At 34.4% G+C, this 19,100-nt stretch overlaps 1 pseudogene; it reads left to right on the top strand.

The window, feature by feature from the left end:
* The first annotated feature begins 1,589 nt into the window (after positions 1-1,589).
* On the top strand, positions 1,590-15,511 carry LOC120148440 (annotated as a pseudogene).
* The last annotated feature ends 3,589 nt before the right edge of the window (positions 15,512-19,100 follow it).

Here is a 19,100-nt window from a genome sequence, read left to right as displayed (position 1 = left end):
AATTTAATATTTCGGGTACTGTAGTAGGTTACTGTTCACGGTACTGTAGCAGATTATTGTTTATACGTATTTTATTGTTCGCAAATATATTTTTTTACCTCCAAATTTTATACTGAATATAATTTAATAATATATTATCTTATTTTCATAAAATAAGTTCAAATATTTTGTTATTTTATAAGGAAAATTATTTTAAAAAGGTAATGTCACATCTCGGACTCGTACTCGGGTCGGGTACGGATTAGGGGTGTTACATTTAATATCAAATAATTGAGAATTTTACTTAAACGAATATTACCTTATAATCTCCTATTAATAATAATAATAATAATAATAATAATAATAATAATAATAATAATAATAAGGTGACGTTTGGTTCGCTGGAATGTTTCTGAGGGAATTGGAACCTGTGAAGGAATTGGAATTTGTAGGAATTGAAATCTGAATCTAAAACATGTTTGGTTGGCAGAAAATTGAATTGGAATCCAATTCTATATTATGTTTGGTTCGCAGACATGTCAGATGAATTTGATTTCAGTAATGCAAAATGACAGAATTACTCTTTTTGTTTTATTGCTTAATTTTAGTTTGTTTTATAACTTATATGTAGCTTTATATTATAAAAATTTAAAAAATGTTAAATTTTCATTTTATTGATTGATTATTCATTTCAATAAATTATAAAAATCATACTAATAAACATTATAAGTTAAAATCATCCCAATTAGGGATGGCTATTGGTCAGGTTGGGTTTTTGGTCCATCCGACCTGATCCTACCCGAATATATGAATTAGAAACCTGACCCGACCCGAAATAATAAAAAAAATATTTTTATTCAATAAAAACAGCGGCTTAATTGAAAAAAATTATATATAGAGGGATATTATTGTAATTATTCTAAAATATATAAGATAAAATTATATATTTTTTTCGGGTCGGGTCGAGTATTTTTCACCCTAAACCAGAACCCGAACCCGACCCAATTTTTTTTTTTAAAAATCCAACCCAAATACCAAAAGATTGATGAGGGTAGTATGATCAAATTTCACATTCCATCCTCCAAAGGATTTCAATTCCATCATGTTTATGGATGAAATTTACTTTTCCTCCTTTGATAGAACCTTTGAAAACTTAAACCAAACATTAGAAAGTGGTGGAATTAGATTTCAATTCTCTTAATTTCAAGGGATTCTAGCGAACCAAACGTCACTTAAAAGTTATACGCACGCGGATCACGTGCTTGCTAGCCACCGCGCACAAAGCAGAAGGAAATTAATCAAATTATGTACCAAAAAGATATAGAAAAGAAAAGAAAAGTTTCCATTAAGGAGAAAAAAACATAAATTACTTTTTCTTCAAAGAAAAATAAAAACCCCAAAAGATTAGAGAAATAGATAAAATTCCCTTTCATCATCTTCTTCTTCTTCTGCTGCTGAATTGAAATCTTTGTTCGATTTCTTTCTATCCTTTTCCCCGCCTCCTTTTCCTCTTTTCATTTGATATTCTCTTTGTTTTAATTCCTTTTTATTGATTTTTTCCCACGAAAACTGTTCTCTTTTTTTTTTTTCAAGCAATGTGGTTCATTGATCCAATAATTTCCTCCTTTTATTTATCCCATTTCGAGCCGATTCTGTTATGAAATCGTCTGAGTGTTTTTTTTAATATCTTGATTACTTTTTGGTGAATAATCTAGTAAATTGATAATGGATCGTGTAGTCGGTGGAAAATTCAAAATGGGCCGGAAGATCGGAGCTGGATCTTTCGGCGAGCTTTTCCTCGGTAAATCTGTTTCTCTTATTTATTTCCTCTTTATTTTTCACCTTTTGAATTGAAGTAATAATTAATCTGATTTACTGGGAATTTGTTTTGATAGGGATCAATATACAGACAGGGGAAGAAGTTGCGATTAAGATGGTATGAGCCTTGTGTTTCTGGAATTAAATTTTAATAAAGATTTGATTAGCTTAATTTTTGTTAGTAATTTACTGATTTTAGATGCAATCAGTTGGATTTTGAATGTTCTCTGTGTGGAAATGAGTTAAATTAAGTTGTCATTATATTAAGGGAATAGCCATGTATCTCATTTAGTAAGCGTGAGTTTAAGAGATTTATTGGATCAGAACATGCTTTGCCCAATGATAAAGTTTTCAGTTGGTTGCTAGATTTGATTGGGTGGATGCTAAAATATTGAGCTTTGAACTTGTGAGTTGTAATGTGCTGGGAAATGCTGATCAGAACCGATATTGTATTAAAAGTTACATTGAATTTTGGAGTAGGGCCTTTTTTGGGCAGTTTCAAGTTTTGTATTTCTCACAACTGTGTAAGCACTATATCTGTCAATATTTTATTTTTCCCTTTTGACTAAATATCTCCGCCTAAAGTTGAACGTGTGATACATAGGCTGAAATTTATGAAAATGGAACTATACCGAGTATTGTAGTTTCATAGAAGCACTTTAGAGATCAGTACAATGCATGCATTGTAGAATGAAAAGTGCCATTTTCTTCTTGAAATGTTATGAGAAGTGAATTCAGAATGATTTTACCAGTTCCCTACCTTAATCTCATTGGATATTGATCACCATGATATTCTTTTTGCCTACATTTTAGGAACCTGTGAAGACCAAGCACCCTCAGCTTCACTATGAGTCAAAATTGTACATGCTTCTTCAAGGCGGAAGTAAGATTTTGTTAGTTTCTGTGCTGATTATAAATAAGTATAATGGGAGAAATTAACTCAATATGAAAAAGATTAGCTAAAGTTTATTGTTGTTTTTCTTTATTTTTTTGATGAAGCGGGGATTCCCCACCTCAATTGGTTTGGGGTTGACAATGACTTCAATATTATGGTTATCGAGCTTCTTGGACCAAGCCTTGAGACTTGTTCAACTACTGCAATCGAAAGCTCTCTTTGAAGACAGTTTTAATGCTTGCAGATCAGTTAGTATGTTTACATGACTTATTGGATAAATTGATCTTCTTCCTATTTAGTTAACATAAAATGTAAGGAGTTCTTCTATTTCTGTTATCCTTCAGATCACAGAATTGAATATATGCACTCAAGGGGATTTCTTCACCGTGATATAAAACCTGACAACTTTCTAATGGGTTTGGGACGAAAAGCAAATCAGGTACTTTAGCTAAATGCTTTCAATTTCTAGTTAGATTGTGGAGTGCACTCATTTGAAATTTTATCACACTTCATGGTTGGTGAAATAGAAAAAGGTGGAAATTTAGATTTTAGAGTGTGACGTTTATTATTTTATGTCTTGCTAATACCGATAAGTGGTTCTTAAGATTATTCATCATTAATAAGGCTATGGTTCACACTCATAATTGTAGCAGTTAATAGTTTCAGATTACAATAAGAGAGTTTAAAGAAGAAAATTATCATGTTCCAGAGTAAAAGCTAATCCTTTTTTGTGTAAACTGTGAGATTAAATAGTTCATTATCTGATACAGTGGTAACTGAGAAGTTTAAAGAGAGGACTTCAGCAAGATCTTGTATTGTGAATGCATTGATGTGATTTTCTTTGTGAAAATTTCACATAAGCATTTCTGCAACATAAATATGATACAATTATTTAATTCAATGAAGAGAGAAGAGTTTAAGATATTGAAATAACATGTAGGCGGGTAAGATTTTATCATGTATCCTCTTATGGAGTAAATTGCCTTTATTTATGTTGAGCTTTAATCAAATATTGTTTCATATTGATGCCATAAGTCAGCTTCTGATTATGTATTGAAGTTTGCTTTAGTTTCTCTTGCTTGTATCAATAGTTGATAACTGTATATTCCAAAAAGTTATTGCAACTGTATTTATTTTTTATGCGATTGGCCATTATCTAAAAATATTGACTTGCTACTAACCATCACATTGATTTTATAACAGGTGTATATCATTGATTATGGCCTTGCTAAAAAGTATAGGGATCTTCAAACTCATAACACATACCATATAGGTATGCATTTACCGTTGTTGGTTATCCATAATAGTCTTACAATGAGTCCTTGTTTCCTGCAATTTCATTTATCTAGTATGTTTATCAGCTGTATGTAACATGTTTTTCTATCTGAAAGGTAGATATATGTAAACTAATTGCTTATGGCCTTGCCAAAAAGTATAGGGATCTTCAAACTCATAAACACATACCATATAGGTATGCATTTACAATTGTTAGTTATCCATAATAGTCTTACAATGAGTCCTTGTTTCCTGCAATTTCATTTATCTAGTATGTTTATCAGCTGTATGTAACATGTTTTTCTATCTGAAAGGTAGATACATGTAAACTAATTGCTTATGGGTGGTGATTCTTGTTGAAAATGATTGCATATAACTAAACAAGCTAGAAAAGGCCGGTACCAGGGTACTTTGGAAGTTTTTGAACAGTTGTGATCTTCTTTTACTTTCATTCTTTTGTGTTCAATTGCTTACATGCTACTTTAAATTGTCCAAAAAGTGATTGCATCTTGACCAACATCTAGGATTAGTTTCAATTGTTTATTTGAGTGGTTGTTTATCTACTTATTCTTTGTTTTCTATATTTGCTATTTTTACAGAGAGAACAAGAATCTTACCGGAACAGCTCGATATGCAAGTGTTAACACTCACCTTGGATTTGGTGGGTAAAGTGCTAGATTAGTTATTTTCTTGTTTTTGCTTACTCATGTGATGCAGGAGCTTATATTGTTATAATATTCATTTATTTTTTGTTTTTATTAAATATTAAATATATTTTGGATGGCTAGGATTATAAGTTTCCTTTATGTTTTTAACCTAGGGCTAGGATTAAATAATCTTTGTAACTCTAGGATTAATAAGCTGTAAAAATATTACAGCCACAACTTATCATTATTTTTTCTTTGAATTAAAAAGAAAATTATAGGTTTCCTTTAACCCTAAGTTTTTCTTGAGTTCCATCTTCTTTCCTACTTTTTTTTTGATAAGATTTGAAGGCCTCATTAAAAACCACCTTCTTGATTAATGGAGTTAATGCGTAAACTCCTTAATCATCTGAAGATGGAAAAGAGTGCCTTATAACTTTATTGAATAAAGTAGGAATTACAGCCTATAGGGAGAAAACCCTAACCCTTACAAATAATCACTCGAGAACAAAATACATAAAATTCAGCCTATACCAGCTTTTGCTAAGGCATCAGCCTCCATGTTAGCTGTTCTTGTAACCCATCTAACAAATCCCCCACAAAACCTAAGTTTAACGACTATATCTTTAACAATATAAGCATACACAGCTGGACAAGAATCAGCTTTAACAATCCAGTCCACAGCTACCCTGCTGTCACTCTCAACAATCAAACGGAATTTTTCCCTCTCTTGGATAGATGAGACGAAAACAAGTCCCCTTTGAATAGCTTTAAGTTCCTTCAAAGTTGGAGGACCCGGACCTTCTGACTCCTGAAAAGATCCTAATATTGCACCAAGATGATCCCTTAAAATGCTTCCCAACCCACTTTTCTTCCAATCACTACTAGTGGTAGCATCCACATTCAGTTTAATGAAGCCTATAGGAGGAGGACACCAGGGAACATTAGAAGACTTCAGGAACTTGTAGGACGAATGGGAATCCCCTATTGAAGGGTCCGAAATCAACGAGTCTTTAGGAATAGAGATATCCTTATACTTAGCTAGGAACCAAGATGCCAGCCTGACTCTTGCTAAAAAGAATAATTCAATCTGATCCAACTTTCCCCCTTCAAAAACAATTAAATTTCTGGTTTTCCAAACGGTCCAAATAACAACCCCAGGAATGAATGACCATATAGCAGAATTTGGCTTCAACTCTTCCCAGCCTAATAAAAAAGTTTTAGCATCTTCATGAAGAACAGAACTAACACTCCACAATTGTAAGAACTTATTCCATAATGCCCACACAACCGAACATGAAAAGAATAAATGCGAGGAAGACTCATCAACCTTTTTACAAAGAGGGCATAAAACATCGTCAATTCCTTGAACTCCTCTTCTTGCCAATTCAGTCTTAACAGCAAGCTTTTTTGCACAATTTTCCACAGTAAAGTCTCAACTCGAGGTGGTAGTAGTCCTGTCCAAACAACCTTCATCCAGAATTGAACCTCTTCGGAACCAAAAACACATTCTTAACACAAGAACTTACTGTAAACATACCATCCCCACTGCCTTTCCAAATTAAGCCATCACTGGATTCTGTAGACAGAGAAACAAGAGAAATAGTGCTCATCAAGTTACACCATTGTTCCAACTCCCAATCATTTAAATTTCTCCTCACTTGAACATCCCAAATCCAGCCCGATGGATGAAAATCTCCAAACTCACATAGCTTTCCTGATTTATTAATAGCTATCAAAAACAATCTTGGAAAAATAACCTGTAGCGGTTAGATCTTTTTATTGTTGTTGTTTTTATTACCCACATCAATATTGGTAATCAAAGCATCGTTAGATCTTTGGAGTAAGGTTTACTTTGAAGCCATAGTTGGACACGGTAGAGGCCCTCCAAGAGGAAATTAGTGTCAAGGGACGGATTTGGCTGCAATTTTATGCTTGGTAGAAGAATTATCGCATGTAATTCATGATAGACAGCGACATGAACTAGTGGGAGCTCGGGTGGAGATTCTAGAGGGTACTCACAATCAGTTTGAAATATTGGAAGGTAGTCAAACTGAGGAATCTGATCTAAGAGATGAAGTAAACCTCTTCCATGATGGTGGAACCGTAAATCAGGCGACAACAGGTGGATTGGAGGAGCTATTGGACATGCCCTTGAAGGCGAAATTAGAGTCGAAGTTGCTGACTTTCATGGTAAGATGCATGCATAAGATTATTTGGATAGGAAAACTAGTTTAGGGGATTGTTTCAAGTCTAAGCGTATGGTAGAGGTTAGTAAGGTGTTGTTTGTGAAGCTAAAATTGAAAGACTCTTCAATGGTGAAAGAGAGTTGAAGAGCAATGAGCATGCGGAGGTAAGCAAAAAATTAGCTCGTTGATTATGCAATGGAGTTGTATGAGAAGTTCCACTTGTTAAGGCAAAAGGGATTGTCGGTGAAAGAGTACACCTCTGAATTTAACAATCTTTTTGTTTGAGGTGGGTTGAATGAAAGTAATGAGCATATGACTTTTCGTTATCTAGCAAGACAAAATCAGTCTATTAAGGATGAGATTAGAGTGGTTTGATTATTGAACCTTGAAGATGTACGACAACATGCTTTAATGGCTGAAAAGTGTGTTTGACGATACGATGCAAGAAAGCCTCTAGAAGAATTGAAGTGATACAAGGAAGGGTTGGAGTTGTTTGAGGTGTTAAAACATAACAAACAACCTTAAAAAACAATTGCGAGGCTTCTTCTATGAATTGTGGTAAAGGAAATATGGAAAATCTTGGGAGTATTGACAAGAAGGCCATACTGAGATTTGTGGGTGAAAGTAGTTGGACAAAATGTTTCTAAGGCTGGTAGCAACTCTTAGAGTCGTTGTTTTACTAGTGAAAGAGGCCATAGTTCTTATTCTTGTCCTGGACAAAGGGTACCTTTAACTAGGATGGAAGAGCAAGAGGACATTATCCTAAACCCCATTTACGATAAGCATGTTAAAGAGAATGAAGATATGGACGTGTACCCTTTTCAATGAGAATTCTTGATTGTTTGTGAACTGTAATATCAACTGAAGGTGAACAAGAAGATTGGATGTGACCTAGCATTTTTCGTACTAAATTACATTGTGGTGGGAAGGTTTGACATGGTTATTGACGGTGGTTGTAGGGAGAATGGTATTTCAAAAGAGGTAATAGAGAAGTTGAAGCTGGCTACATAAAAGCACCCTCATCCTTACAAAATATGTTGCTTAAAAGAGGTAAAGAATTCTTGTCACGTCGAGATGCTTAGTTAAGTTCATTGTGGAGAATGATTTGGATGATGAATCCTTGTGTGATATTGTTCCTATGAGCGTGAGTGAACATTTTTATGGGGAGAACTTGGTTGTATGATCATGATATAGAGCATCGAACCAAGCCAAATACTTGTTCCTTTACAAAGGAGGTAAAAAGTACGCTTTCCATCCTTTAAAAGATGTGAAGGGAGTTGTTAATGCTTCTAAAAGTAGCAAATTTAGTGGGTTTTTATCAGTTGAACAATTTTAGCTTAAATATAAAGAATCAAATCTAGTGTGTGCCTTGATGAGTAAATTTGTGAGTTGTGACAAATGGAAAGATCACTTGAATACGTACCAAAAATTCAGTATTTGTTGAGTTAGTTTGCAGTGATATGCTTTAAGGCTTGCCACCCATGAGAAGTATTCAACACGCTATTCATTTAGCATCGGGTGCCTCTTTACCAAATTTGTCTATAGTGAGAGAAGCTCTAGCTTCTCTCTAACCTAGGTGTTTTTCAAATTTCAAATATCCCAGGCATTTTTGAAATTTATTCTCCCCTCTGACATTCATTCGTTGTCCGCCACCGTCGTCCGCCACCCATCGCCGCCGTTTGTCACCGCGTCGGCCGCCACATCCGGTGGCTGTTGACCACCAAATCTTCCAGGTTTTTTCGTCTCGGCGCCATCATCTCGGTTCTAGGCATCATTACGTCAGGGTGAGCCTTCAACTCAGTAGATCTTGGACAAGGACCTTCGGCTTTCAGTTTTTGGCGATGCATCTTCTCCGTCAAAGATCTTTACGCTTTGGTTTCCGTTTTGCCAGCGTCTCATCGCCTGTACATCTTCTTCCCGCTGGGCTGGCCTTTTTCTTGCGACATTACAATTTTTTCCTATCTTCCAGACCCATGGCGTTTTCGTGTTTTAGTTTTTTTGTCGGGATAACTACGAAGTTCATCTGTCTTCAGGTTCTATATCTACCTGTTGGACTCTATTCATCACCTACTCCCTTCTTTTTTCGCCGGCAGTCACAGCCTCCATCGTCGGCAGTCACAACTTCCATCGTCGGGCGCTAACAGATCAGTTCCGTCAAGTCCCTGGGTTGTTTTTACTTCAACGTTTTTCTTCTTGCGGGGTGCTGGAATCCTCCCTTCTGTCCAGCAGAAATCGAAGGGCCAAACTCCTTCATTCTTTGCAGACGCGCTTTCTCCGTCATCTCTCACTTCTCATCTTGAGGAGGTTCGTACCATCTTCATTATGGGTCTGCCTGTAGATGTCAAAGAGAGAGAGCTGCAGAATCTTCTGAGATGGCTTCCAGGCTTTAAAGATTCTCATTTGAGTTATAAAGGAGAAAAGCCTAAGGGTTTCGCTCTCTTCTCAAATGCAGAATTTGCAGTTGTTGCCAAGGATGCTCTCCAGAAAATGGTTTTTGATTCTAAGTTGAAGTCCCTTTTGCACATTGAGATGGCAAGGAAGAATCTTGTTGTTAAAAGAGGTATTATTTCTAATTCTAATGCTCCTGTTCCTCCAGTATAGCCATTGCCAAATCCAGCCTCTTTAGCATCTCCAAGTATTCATGTGCCTTTTAAATCTGGGAGTTGCGACGAAAAGTCAGCAGTTGATGGTGTCCACGATGGAACCAGGGAATCTATCACAAAGGAGTGCAATGTTGGTAAGTATGGATGCTACACATTATTTGTTGAAAATTTACCAGAGAATATCCATTGGAAGAGGCTTGGATCATTGTTTTGCTCCCATGGTCGGGTTATTGATGCTTTTATTCCAAATAAAAGAAATGCAAAAGGAGTTCGTTTTGGTTTCATTCGCTTCGCTTCAATCGAAGAAGCAAGGAGAGCGACCTCAAAAATGAATGGCTCTTATATCGACGGCAGCAAAATTGGCGTTTCTTTCGCTAAATTCAAACCTCGTCAATCCTATTGGAGAAAGTCTTCCACAGGTGTTCTCCACAAGTCCGGGATGGAAGATGATTCGAGGAAGAAGCATTATAAAGTCGAAGGTGTTATTGATGAAGAAAAACTTCAGGTGTTGAATTATTGTCTAGTGGGGTGGTGTAAAAATTTCATCAAAATCAGTCATCTCGCTAGACAAATGCATGCGAAGGGCCTCACTGGCTTCTCCTTAATGAGAGCTGCTGGAAATGCGGTATTAATGATTTTCGAAGATTCTGCTTCTTTGAGAAGTGTGAAGAACGATAAATCAGAGACTCTCGCAGAGTGGTTTTCTATAGTCGAAGCTTGGTCAGAGAGTTTGGTATTGGAGTGTCGCCGAGTATGGTTAGTTTGCGAGGGTGTTCCGTTTCACGCATGGAATTGGGATACCTTCAAGAACATTGTTGATAGTTGGGGTCATTACTAGCAATCGACGAAAGCTGTCAGTCACCATCATCCTTTGATCGGGCAAAAATTCAAGTCCTAGCAAAGGCTGGTGCGAGAATTGATGCGACGTTGGAATTGAAGGTGGGTGACAACTCCTTCAAGATCATGGTGCATGAGATAGAGCCTTCATTCAAGCCAAACTCGTGGGCTCCTGAAGAAGACGAATCTAATTAGATTTTGCCTTTCTATTTGTGGTTTAATTTAGTTTATATGGTTGCAGGTGTTGCTTTTATTTTGTTTTATGTTCTGTTGCGTTGTTTAAATTCTATTACTGGAGGTGTAATTAGAAATAAGGTGTTTAGATTGCGACTTTGGTTGAGGTTATATGAGGTTAAGGTGTTTGTTGTAATGGTGTTTATCACTATAGGAGGATATTTTGTGTAATCTTTTGTATTGGGTATTGTTATTAATATAATTTGAGGTACTCTTTTCTTCCTTCCAATGTTCGTTAACATACTTCTTAGTGTGTGAACGAATAAGAAGGGAGTTTTTAATGAGACATCCAACTTCTATCAAAAAAAAAGTAGAAGAATTGTTGGTTAAGGGTTTGGTTTGTGAAAGTTTCAGCCTGTGTGCATGCCTAATGTTGCTCCAAAGAAGGATGGTTCTTGGAGGATGTGAATGGATAGCCTTGCAATTAACAAATTCGCCATTAAATATAAGTTTCTCATCTCGTGATTGAATGATATGCTTGAATAATTGGCTGGTTCTAAGGTTATTTCAAAGATTGATTGAAAAGTGGTACCACCAGATCAGGTTGAGAGGTGAAGATGAATGGAAAATGATGACCAAGGCTTCTGGTCTTTATGATTAGTGAGGCCCTTTGGCCTTTCAAGTTCACTGAGCACTTTTATGTCGGTCATGAATGAAGTACTTAAGCCATTTTTGAATTCTTTGTTTTTTATTTTGACAACATCAATTTTACAGTTAAAGCAATTAAGAACACTTATCTCACTTGCAACAAGTTTTGGAGGTGTTGAAAAAAATGAGCTTTATATAAATTTAATGAAGTGCACCTTTTTTGTGAAGAAGTCTTTTTGGGGTTTGTTGTCTCTGCTGTTGGCATCAAACCAGATCTAGAGAAGGTCAATGCACAGCTAGAGAATGGTTGACACCGTAGAATTTTAAAGATGTTCGAAACTTTCATGGGTTGGCTTCATTTTATAGGAGGTTTATCAAGAATTTCAGTACTGTTATGAACCCTATCACCGAATGTTCGAAGATGAACAACTTCAAAAGGCCTTTGAAGCAGTTAAGATTTTGATGACAAAGGCACTTGTCCTTGCACTTCCAGATTTTGAGAGTTATTTGTGAACGAATGTGATGCATCTCAGTTGGAAATTGGGACTGTTCTCAGCCAAGAAGGAAGACCTGTTGAATTTTTTAGTGAGAAGCTACTCGATGCTAAACAACACTATTCGACTTATGATTTATAGTTCTATGTTTGGTTAGGGCAGTTCAACATTGGAAGTTACTTTGCTTATTGAGAGTTTGATGTTTACTCAGATCATCGAGCATTGGAACTTTTGAGCTCGTAAAAAAGCTCAAAGATCGGCTTGCTAAGTAGTGTTCCTATCTTAATGAGTTTAATTTTTACGTGAAGTATAAGACCAAGGACACAAATGTTATGGCAGATGCATTCAGTAGACAATTTTCACTATTGACGTCTATGAGTGTCGAAGTGATGGTTTCGATGAATTGAGGAACCAATAAAAAATTGACCCATATTTTGACCATTATTTCTGAATTGGAAGGATCAAGTAAGCATGAATAATTTGTTTTATTGGTTACATGTTGGGTATGTGTTTAGAGATAACTGTTTGTGCATTCTGGAAGGATCTTTACATGAGCAGATTATGAGGGAACTTCATGGAAATTGCTTGGGAGGACTCTTTGAAAGAGACAAGACCATGGAATTTATTGCGGATGGATATTTTTGGCAAAAAAAATGTGCAAGGATATGGAGAGATTGGTGAATAGGTGTCCATCTTATCAATTTGCAAGAATTTTGCACAGAATACGGGATTCCAAAGGGCACTTATCACAAGTTGAAGTCAAAGAAGTTTGGGCTATGTAAAGTGTTGAACAAAATAAACTCTAATGCTTATGTGAGTAAGTTGCCTTCAGATTTGCATATCAGTCTAGCTTTAAATGTTTCAGACCTGTATCCTTTTGTGGATTTTGATGGGGATGTTGCTGAACTTTCAGATCAAGTGCAACAACTTCCTAAAGCGAAGACTGAGGCTATTAATTATGTGTTGGATGTTAAAGAAGTTAGGTCTGGTAGGGGTAATCAATATAGGAGATTTTTGGTGAAATGACTGGTCAAACCAGCTAGTGAAAGTACTTGGATTGTGAAGAAGAGTGCAGAGATTTGATCTCGAAACTTATGCTGAAGTGAAAGTTCTCTCGCAATAGTCGAGTTTTCTAAGCTGGGGATAATGACTCAGGAGCATATATTGTTATAGTATTTATTTATTTTAATATTGTTAAATATTAGAGATATTTTGGATGGCTAGGATTGCAAGTTTTCTTTATGTTTTAAATCTATGGCTTGGATTAAATTATCTTTGTAAATAAGTTGTAAAATTATTACAGTCACAACTCATCATTGATATTTTCTTTGAATTAAAATAAAACTAAAGGTTTCCTTTAACCCTATGTTTCTTGAGTTTAATTTTCTTTCCTACATGTTTGTTGAGCCTTGTATCTTTTGTTTATTGTTTTTCCCCTTCTTGTCCACATAATCATGATAGACATGATTTAAATTGTGCATTCTAATTGTTTCTTGATTCATGTGCAGAGCAAAGCAGAAGAGATGATTTGGAATCACTTGGTTATGTGCTAATGTATTTCTTACGGGGAAGGTTATAACAATAAAATCACTATTCTTTTGTGCGTTCTAAATTTGATTTGAAAACTATTTTTCTTTATTCACGATCTTAAAATTTTTGTATTTCTGGAATCAGCCTTCCATGGCAGGGCCTTAGAGCAGGGACAAAAAAGCAGAAGTATGATAAAATCAGTGAAAAGAAGAAGTTAACTCCTGTTGAGGTACTGTAAGTTTCAACTGGTCACTTGCATGTAGGATACTATGCTTATAATATTGAATTCTGAAAAGGCAAGGCTATTGCCGTTACCCTGTCACTGCACTTCCCTTATTTGTGACTAATCATATAAAAAATGCCAATCCTTCCTTTAGGTACTTTGCAAGTCATATCCATCTGAATTCGTATCATATTTCCATTATTGTAGTTCATTACACTTTGAAGACAAGCCAGATTATTCATACTTGAAGAAGCTTTTTCGTGACTTATTTATTAAAGAAGGTAAGAACCAAGCATTGTAGTTTCATGTTCGAAAACTTTCATCATATCTCAGTTAATACTAATGGATGGAAGTTTTTTGTATCTTTTGTAATGCCCAAAAATATTTGTAACGTCTTGAATACCCTAGTCTATCTGCGTCTTAACACAAATGCTACCATTCAACGCATGACTGTTTCAATATTTAACATTTACACATTATTGTGGAAGCAACTTGAAGATGGGCTGCTTTCTGGAAACTTGATGGCCTACCTTTCTAATTTCTTCTGGTCTTGTCTAGAGTCATCCAAATGTACCAGAAACTCTGCATAGATTGGTGTTGCTGTGTCATAACTCATAATTACATGTACCCAAATATCAGTAGCTAATTCATGCACCTTAAAATTGGAAAAGGATTGTGTACCAATGTCTTTCAAAATTTATTTGTAACGTCATTAGCACGGTTTGTTATTGCAAAATTGATAACGCGTCCATCATATCATTCTGTTTCTAGCTGGAGTTGGTTTTCCTGCTTTCAAGTTGCTCCAAAATATTTCTTTGAAGGCTGGTGGAGGAAGTTTTGACCGAGTTGGTTTTCTTGACAGGTTATCAGTTCGACTTTGTATATGACTGGACCGTACTCAAGTATCCCCAGCTGACTGGTAGCTCTAAACAACGGGTCAGTGAGTGCCACCATTGAGCTCTGCATCTCGCCCATCGCGGATTATTCTTATTTGCTTTGTTGTGTGTCTTTTCAGCCATCAAGTGGAAAAGTTGTTGCAAACATTGGAACATCTGCTGAAAGAACAAAGAAGCCATCAGGTATGATCCGTTCTCTGGATAGGTTGTCAGGAGGGGGATATTCAGTTGTGTTGTGTGATTAAAATGTTTAGAATGCTTAGGGTGCATTTGGATTTCTGATTTCCATAGTTTTCTAGAATTCCTTCTCGATACAATTCTCAATTGCAATTATCATGCTCGAGGCTCGGGTACTTAACCTTGCCATTTTACAGCCAAGTGATTCGACATGTTTCAGGGCTGTTACTTCATGAAAGAAAAAAAGTTTTCCCTTTGTGTTAAGTGAATGTTAATGGATTTTCCCCTCTTTTCCTTCCATGTGTTTTACTGTAGCACGAGAAACCCGGGATAGAGTTTCAGGCGCTGCTGAGGCATTTACTAGGAAAAATGCTTCAGGCAGTGGACATCTCAAACAGAAGGTATCAGAGAAGGCATCACCATCAAAGGATATGGTAGGCATCAGACTGCCAAAAAATTTGTTGTATTTACACTCGGTTATCGTTTTCTTGCTTCTTTCCTATATGGATCTGGATCTATTTCATGGAATACGTTCGATATGTCTGTCCATGTCTTTGGATACGAGGATGCATGTAGAGTTCATGTTTTATCCCGAAGGCTAATGTGAAGTTCGATCATGGTTTTCCAGGATAATGACTCTGGAAAGGCACGAACTTCTTCTAACCGCCCTAGCAGCATGTCCAAGAGGGCTGTTGCATCGAGCAGCAGCAGGCTGACCTCTTCTTTAGGGCCCAGCGATAGTCGATCAAGTTGGCTTCTTTCAGGTAGCAGTCGCCTCTCCATGAGCCAGAGACTCCATTCAGGGTCCGAGCAAAAATCATCTCTCTCCCGAGTTACGTCCTCAAAAGGTGTCCGTGGAGATCAGAATCAGAACCAAAGCACCGAGCTCCGTTCGAGGTTTCTGGAGAAGAGGAAGGTGTGAACGTTTCATTTGGTAAGAGAGAGCACTTCTTCTCGGTATGGTCCTCGCATTCCCATGTCGATCGAAACGTATTTCTTGGATGCATTATGGGGTGTCGCCGCCGCCGCTAAATTCCATATATTTTTTGTTGGAATATCATATTTTATATAATCATCTTACTGGCTGTCAAGCTGTGTTGTTGTAGAGTTAATGAAGAGAAAGTAAGAATTTTTATCCAGGTTTTTTTTATATTTAAAAAAATGTTAAATATTTTCGGAAAATAATAAAAAAATATATTTTATTTTTATTTTTAGGATGTGGAATGAATAGATATTGGTTTGTTTTTATTCCTTTATTTTTAGCTTGTTTGTTTTAGATTTTTCATGTTTAGTTCTTATTCATTAAAAATTTAAACAATAAATAATATAAATAAATTTAAACAATGAATTGAGTCAATTGAGTGGCATCAATGGTTAAAGGAAGTATTATTTTTTTGAGGTCTCGAATTTGAATAATTATATTATATTATCTTGTAATTATCATAGGTTATTTAAAAAAATCTTAAAAGTCTTTTAACTATTTTTTTCATTTTTGGTTGATAGATTGTCGAACCAATTTTTGTGTTGGTTGTCGCGATCAATATTTCTAGTTTTTCCTTTAATTTTTTATATAACATATTTATTTATTTTTTTTGTTTTATAGTTTTTTATAACAATGTCTTTATGATAATTTTTTATTTTTTTATGGCACGTTTATATCCGCGGGCACTTTTGGGTTGTTTGACTGTTATTTTAGTTTTTTTTTCTCAGGGTTAAATTTGACATCACCATAACTGATCAAGATGGCGCTTATTTGTTATCATGTTTATCTTCCATGCTTTGAACCCTCGAATTGGATTTAGATACATGATTTGTGTTCGCGAAGAGGTTTTTCACTTCGCTCGATTATGATTTGTTGTTTGTCGGTGATCTTTCAGTAGCTTTATCCCTTTTACAATTAATTTATTGATGCAGTCAGATCTGTTCGTATCTATCTTTTATTCTAGTTTTTGATTAGGTTTTTAACTTTTTTCCTTGTATAGTCATTGTGTGATCTTAAGTGTATAGTTTTTGTGTTAATGATCATAAGAAAATATCCTAGTTATGTGGTTGGTTTACATTTATAATTATTATGATCGTAAACATTTATTATAACTTTAGATATTTCATCTTCTAATAAAACTAGCGTATTCCATTAAAAAATTAATTTTATATAATTAAATTGTAATATTCAAATTCACTCTAAATATATTTATAATATATAAAATCAAACTCAATTTTTTATTTAAGTTTCATAATATGATATTGTCTAAATTTATCACTCTATATATTTGTTTAAGTTTATTTCAATGTAAATTTGAGTATAATTGTGAATATGCATTAACTGTAAATGTAATTATAATTTTAAGAGATATAAATAATAATTAAATTATAAATAAACTAATTAAATTCTTTAATTTTTAAAATCAATCATATCTTTTTAACATATTATTATATTAATATCGTGACAATTAATATCATAAATTATAATAACAATATCATAATAATTAATGTCACTTTCGATTAGTTAAAGAAAAGATATAAATAAATTCAAAGTCGCAATAGTTTTGGATAAAATACACAAATGGTCCCCAATTATAGGGTGTTACTTTTTTGACTCCCTCGACTAATAGAAGTTACAAAATAGTCACTCCAACTATAGACGTTATTTTGTTGAGTCATTCGACTATTAAAAGTTACAAAATAGTCACTCGATTATTCATTTGTTCCAAACTCATCCTTCTTTGTTAAAAACTTGATAACAATCTGAGTTGGATATTAACATGTTGACCGAGATATGATAGTCGTTTAAGATTTTGAGATTATATTTTATCATATCATACTTAGCAATTTAATATTTAGCTCAAACTATCATCAATTTTTAACAAAAAAGGACGAGTTTGGAACATATAATAGCCAGAGGACTATTTTGTAACTTTTAATAATTGAAGGACTCAACAAAGCAATGCCCTATAGTCAATAAACTATTTCAAAAATTTTAATAGTTGAGTGATTCAATAAAATAACACCTTATAATCAGGGGGCCATTTGTGTATTTTACCCTTTTTAAAAAAATTGAGTACATCAAATATAATTAAGCTTTGAAAAATTATTACAGACCAAGATTTATTGGGTGAGATTGCTCAAAAGAGCCTGATCCTTGAAGAGGTGTCGTTCACCACATGGCCATGTGGATCACCTTAATTATTTTAAGAATAAACTACACGTTTAATACTTCTATTATTACATTTATTTCATTTTAGTCACCTAATTATTTTTTAAAATCATCCCTAACGTTATATTTTGATTTCATTTTGGTCACCGTTGTTAAAAAAATAACAAAATTATTGACATGAAATTTTTTAAAATGATATCGTGATATTACCTTATGATGACATATTAACACCACCGTCAATTTTTTAATTGTAGATGACTAAAATAAAACTAAGACGTAACGTTAGATAGATTTGAAACTAAAAAAAATAGGGTGACTAAAATAGAATAAAAGTGATAGTTGTGTTATAAAACGTTAAGCTTACTTTTATTTTAGTTTATTTTTGGGTAGAATAAACGTTTAACACCTAAACTAGTATTTTTATTCAATTTTGGTATGCAATCTTTATTTTTTTCAAAACTATCCATAACATTTAGTTTATGTTTTATTTCAATATCTTGCCGTTAAAAATTTAATAGTGATGTTAACGTGTCACCATAAGATAATACTACATCATCATTAAAAAAATAAAAAATTTCATGTCGACAGTTCTATTAATTTTCCAACGGCGAGGTATCAAATTAAAACCTAAACTAAACGTCATGTACGGTTTTTAAGAAGCTTTATATAAAAATAAGTGTTCAAATTATACACTTTTTCTCATTTAGATGTCTAAAATATTTTTTCGATCAATCTAAGTGTTTAACGTTACAAACGTTATCATTTTAAGTGACTCGGCCGTAACGACCGTTAAAAAAATCTATTAAATAACACGTGTCGCATTTATATTTTTTAAAAAGTTGTTTCTTATTTTTAAAATAAAAATATTATTTTTATAAAGAATCATTTAAAAAGTCTAAATGTCCCCCGTCCACCAACCTGCGCACCCCCTCCCCCCGTCCCCCACCCACCCATGCGTCTTTTTCCCTCTCCCCGCAACTTGAACTACAAATTGAAAAACATAATGTGAATGCAGCAGGGACGGCGTTGGCGTCATTCCCCCGTCTAAACCTCTTGTAGGGGTATAAACGAGCCTAGTCGAATCGAGCCTTGATCGAGTTGATCTCAAATAGCTCACGATTATAGCCCTAACCTCTTGTATGAACCCTTATTCCCGCATATGAACACAAACAAGCAGTTTGAAATTTGAGTTTTAATATGTAGGGATCTAAGTATTAAGATTTTTCATTTCAACAACAATGTTCGGGGTTGGAATAAGGGGTTTTCGCCGGCAATGTTGGTGGAGGTCAACGAAGGAAAGGGATTGAAATTAGAGATTTTAGATTTTTTGGGGTTTTTTTTTATCATTTTTATAATTTTAGGGTTTTTATAAAAATAAAATTTTAAGTTTTTTATTTTAAATAAAATTTTTAAAATTCTATAAATGTAACATATGTCATTTAACATACTTTGATAACGGTCATTACGATTAAAACACTTAAAATGATAACATGTATAACGTTAAATGTGTAAATTGATCGAAAAATTGTTTAGGTACCTAAATGAGAAAAAATGTGAAGTTTTA

Source organism: Hibiscus syriacus, unplaced genomic scaffold, assembly GCF_006381635.1.
Source record: "Hibiscus syriacus cultivar Baekdansim isolate YM2019G1 unplaced genomic scaffold, ASM638163v2 tig00002655_pilon, whole genome shotgun sequence".
Taxonomy (NCBI): Eukaryota; Viridiplantae; Streptophyta; class Magnoliopsida; order Malvales; family Malvaceae; genus Hibiscus; species Hibiscus syriacus.
The sequence above is the reverse complement of the archived record's forward strand: the minus strand, read 5'-3'. Positions and strand labels throughout refer to the sequence as shown.